This window comes from Otolemur garnettii, unplaced genomic scaffold (assembly GCF_000181295.1).
Source record: "Otolemur garnettii isolate 467f Iridium unplaced genomic scaffold, OtoGar3 scaffold00012, whole genome shotgun sequence".
Lineage (NCBI taxonomy): Eukaryota > Metazoa > Chordata > Mammalia > Primates > Galagidae > Otolemur > Otolemur garnettii.
This window is the reverse complement of record NW_003852407.1, coordinates 29387240-29392325: the sequence shown is the minus strand read 5'-3', so window position 1 is coordinate 29392325 and position 5086 is coordinate 29387240. Positions and strand designations below refer to the sequence as shown.

The 5086-nt window shown below is 44.3% G+C and overlaps 1 protein-coding gene across 1 annotated transcript in view; it reads right to left on the bottom strand.

Moving 5' to 3' along the window:
* ESCO1 (establishment of sister chromatid cohesion N-acetyltransferase 1) overlaps window positions 1–5086 on the bottom strand; it is a 78129-nt gene extending 73043 nt beyond the window's left edge. Inside the window, exon 1 of the mRNA XM_003784790.3 lies at window positions 4924–5086. The gene's annotated coding sequence lies outside the window, so the exon portion shown is untranslated. The remainder of the gene's footprint in view (window positions 1–4923) is intronic.

The following is a 5086-nucleotide window of genomic DNA, read 5'->3' as shown; positions in this document are numbered from 1 at the left end:
AAAAAAAAAAAAAAACCCCAGCCAGTCATTGTGGCAGGTGCCTGTAGTCCCAGATATGCAGATACTAGGGACACTAAGGCAAGAGAACGGCTTCAGCCCAAGAGTTTAAGGTTGCTGTGAGCTATGATGCCACAGTACTCCACCCAGGGCACAGAGTGAGTTTGAGGTTGCTGCGAGCTTTGACGCAATGGCACAGAAAACATTCCATTTTTTCTGTCTCAAAAAAAATAAAAGACCATACCATCTGTAGAGGGAAAAAAAGTTACATTTACCTTTCAATCATCTCTAAAGATGATACTTTCTCAGTCTTATTACCATAAGTTAGTTACATATGCTGTCATGAATGTTTACAGAAGCTGACAATAGAAGATACAAATCTGGCTTTCTTCAGATGTACTTTAATACAATCAAGCAAAAGAAACTTTTCCTAAGTCCTTAAAAAAGCTTGCAATGTAAACACGTATTAAGTATACCCATATACTATTTTTTATGAAAAAAGAAGATAAAATATTTACTTAGTTACTCCTGGATTCATTTAACTACCTGCCAACTCCATTGCCTTAGTACTGTATCATTATCCCTTTCAGTTTTAATTAACTGCATTAATTCCAAACATTGAATTACTCATCTTAAATCAGCAATGCTAAGCCGATGGGGACCCTCAGGAAGCCCTTTCAAGAGGTTCCTGAGATCAAAATCATATAAGGATAAACGTTCAATTCAAAGTACAAAAGAAGCCAAGCACCACAGCTTAGATGGATTGAGGCCTATAATCCCAGCTACTCCAGAGGCTCAACCAGGAAGATCAATTGAGCCCAGGAGTTTGAGGTTGCAGTGACTACTATGACCCCATTCCACTATAGCCAGAACGACAAAGCAGGAGTCTTAAAAAAAAAAAAAATAGACCAATGAATTTTAATGCAAGAGTACAAAAGACATATAGCTATAGTTTCAGATTCTGCATTGTAACTAACCTTTAACAAATTACCACATGTCCACGTGGCACCTGTGGCTCAAGTGGCTAAGGCTAAGTGGCTCAAGCTACATACACCTGAGCTGGTGAGTTCGAATCCAGCCCGGGCCTGCCAAACAACAATGACTGCTGCAACAAAAAAAAATAGCCGGGCCTTGTGGCAGGCGCCTGTGGTCCCAGGATTTTACTCATATATTTCAACCAGAAGTTGACAGCAGACTCCAGTTGTTTTCCATAGGCCAACCATTAAGAAGATTTATAAAGATGTAATACAGTTGTATTTTACAATTTTCTTGTTTTGGAATGTAGTTGTTAGCATAAAAATGCTATCTATATTAAGCTGAAAGAGTGCCTTCCTTCTTGAGGCAGGAAGATTACCAGCCTGGGCAACAAAGTGAAACCTACCTCTAAAACAATTTTAAAAACTTAAAATGTCATTTAAATTAACCTGTAATTGGTTTTTCAGTTATTCCAAATGAATTAACAAATATATATTAAATTGATTTTTCTTTTCTTTCTCTGGACACAAGAGTCTCACTACGTCACCTGGGTTAAAATGCAGTAGTGTCTTCATAGCTCACAGCAACCTCAAATTCCAAGACTCAAGCAGCCATCCCAGCCTCCAAAATAGCTGGGACTAGAGGTGTGCCACCATGCCCTGCTAATTTTTCCATTTTTGTAAAGAAGGGGTCTCACTCTGTTGCTCAGGGTATACACTCTATTGGCCTCAAGCAATCCCCCTGCCTTGACCTCTCGAAGTGTTGGGATTACAAGCAAGAGACACCATGCCCAGCCTCAATTAATTTCTAATACAGACGCTATTAACCAATATAATACATATAAACAAAAACTAGTTGGAGTCCTACATCATTATTAAAGAGTGTAAGGGGATCAATCCTGAGAACTGAAAGTTTGAGAACCATTAAAGTAATACTTGGTATCTTTCTATTCACTTCCTCAGTCTTATTTCCATATATCGTTAGTTACATATGCTGTCATAAATGTTTACAGAAGCTGACAATAGAAGATACAAATCTTGCTTTCTTCAGATGTACTCTAATGCAATCAAGCAAAAGATATCCCCCCACCCCAAAAGAAAAGAGGATGGCTGGGTTAACAGAAGGTTGTATTTGCCAAAGCTAATTACCAGCAGTATAATGTAATACAGAACTTTTTTCTTTTTTTAGACAAAGTCTCATTTTGTCACTCGGTGTAGTGCTATGGCATCATAGCTCACAGCAACCTCAAATTCTTGGGCTTAAGTGATTCTCTTGCCTCAGCCTCCCAAATAGCTGGGACTACAGGCACCCGCCATATTTTTTGTTGCAGTTTGGCCAAGCCGGTTTGAACCCTCCACCCTCAGCATATGGGGCTGATGCCCTACTCACTGAGCCACAGGCGGGCTATTTTTTTGTTAATATTATTATTTTTGTTTAACAGGCCTGGTCTGGGTTCAAACCCACCAGCCCCGGTACATGTGACCAGCACCCTAACCACTGAGCTACAGGCACCTGGCCTATAACACAGAGCTTACACAGAAATAGAGCTAAAGAATTTTCAGGCTCTGAGTCTGTAGCTCAAGCGGCTAAGGCGATAGCCACGTACACCTAAGGTGGTGGGTTCGAATCCAGCCCGGATCCGCCAAACAACAATGATGGCTGCAACCAAAAAAAATGGCCAGGCATTGTGGCGGGCGCCTGTGGTCCCAGCAACTTGGGAGGTGGAGGGAGGAGACTGGCTTGAGCCCAGGAGTTGGAGGTTGCTGTGAGCTATGCTGCGGCACTCTACCCAGGTGGACAAGCTTGAGGCTCTGTCTCAAAAAAAAAAAGAATTTTCACTGAATCAAACACACAAAAACACAAAAGTTTGGGTTTCGGAAAGGTTAACATAGTCCTTGAGTAAATTTTTTATTTACTTTTATCCAGTTTTAATTTTACTATAGGGTAGTTGGTTCCTAACTATCATCTAAACTTACCATTTTCAGTAAAGAATATTCAAAGAATTCTATGTGGAACATAATCTAACAATAAAAGTCAAGAAAAAATATTTAATACTATAAAAAATCCATTATTGTGAATTATGCAACATTGGTCACCATCATTATTAGAACAAACAAAATGGACTCTGCCCTATAACGAATTACCCAGCTTAAAAAGGCCATCCAGCAAAGGGAGTTAATAGCATTCATTAATTAGGTTCTTTTTTTAGTTCTTCTGTGAAGCATAATTTATCAAATTAAACACCAGCACAAAACTTTGTATGGGGCAGATGTTTAACAAAACCCTTAGTGACTACAGAATTATAACACTAACTGAGCAAGGTGAAATGATAGCATATTTTCCTCAGTCAGGAATGACTAAGGTGGGTGTAGAAACTCATGAGCCAGAGCAAATTTTCTTGCAAGAACTGTGTTTCCAAAGTCACACATCTGACCTAAGAGGCCTAATCTGCATTCTGCCTATTAGGGAAAAGTGGCTATATTACAGTTCTACTTTCTTCATTTCCTCACATGCTTCAGACCTGAATTTGCAGCTTCCAAATTAAGCACTTTTAAAACACTTCTCATCCTACTCTGATATCTAATTCCACTGATGTCAAGGTGGTGAGAATTTTTAAGGTTTTCAAATTTAAAAAGAGAAATTCCTTTGCTATCAGTGCTGTGCGTAAAACAGCGCGTAAAGATCTAATCAGATAAGAGGGTGAAATAAGCACAGCTAACTGCAACCTGGATGTTACACTAAACTGGATGAAACACTGAAATTCGTGTTTCATCCAGTTTTTAAAAAATTAACGTTTAGGTGGGAGGAAAAATCCACCCACATCTTATTATTCCACTAAGTAGTGCTTTTGTTCTTTGCAAAAGCTATTAAGATATCACTATGTAATACTAGTTAGATACTGTGTGCTGCAAGTGTAATACTTCCTGCCAAAAGAATCCCATTTTCAGCTAAGATTACAGAAAACACGGTTCATAGTACTTCCTAAATCCCAATGCCTAAACTCCTTCCTCCTGCTCCTCCTCCTCTTGCCGCTTCCCCGCCGCGTCCTCCACCACCCGCAGCAAATACTATCCGCGCGGGTTTTTCAGACACATCCTTTAGGCGGGGAAGGGGGCCACTAATTTTTGAACTTGTTATCCCATTCAGCCTGTGCAAAATAAACGTCTGCTGTTAATGTTAGGAACAGCAATAGAAATCGAGGACCCAATTCCCTTCTGCTCTCATCTCTCTACCGTTCTAAACTTCGTTACAGCCTTCAATGCACCCACTGAGCCCATAGCAGCCCTACCTGTATCCGGACCTCACCCTCCAACCCCAATTACTGCATGACCTTGGGCCCGGGCCATCGCTCCCCTGCCCAACTAATGACTGGAAAACCAGGATCCCCCGCATCCCGTTCCGCAGACTGCAGAGGCCTCCGGGTTCAGGCCGGGTCAGAGGGTTGCAGCGGGGGCAGGCGAGCAAACCGCAGGAACCGCAGCTCCGCGACGGCTAGTGGGGCTGGCTCGGGGACAACGCCGGGAAGAAAGAACCCCGGAGGAAGCGACAGGGAGCGGGGCTACCTGCGGGGCCGGTGCCGACGCCGCCACAGCACAGGCAATGGCTGCACGCCACCCCGGGGCTCTACAAGCCCTCACGGCCGCCCTGCGAACTCTGGCCCTGACCCGTCCGCGGTCATGGCCCACATTATGTCTGACCGCCCAGCCAGCAGCGGCAGGTGACGCGGCGATTGGGCAGCCGGGCGTGCAGATTGCTTACCTCAGGCGACGGCATCTCGGAGCCTCCCACCTCCCTCTGGCTGAGCGAGGAGCAGGGACCAGAGCAGTAGGAAGAGGCGTGCGAGGCAACACGCCACAGAGGGTGGGACAGGAAGAGGGAAAATCGTCCCCCTTAGCTGGCGAAGGGAGGTGAAGACATGGGCGGCGGGAACCGTCAGGGACGCTCGCGTACCTTCTTTTTTGCCCAGCCGAGGGTCCGACTGGAGCCAGCCGATCGCCTCACATCCGGGTATCGGGAGACACTCAGCTGCTTCTGCCGCGGCCGCCGCCTCCCCCGCGGCGCAAACACCAAACTTCCGGCGACGACGGCGACGCCTCGCCCGTCAGATGGGAGT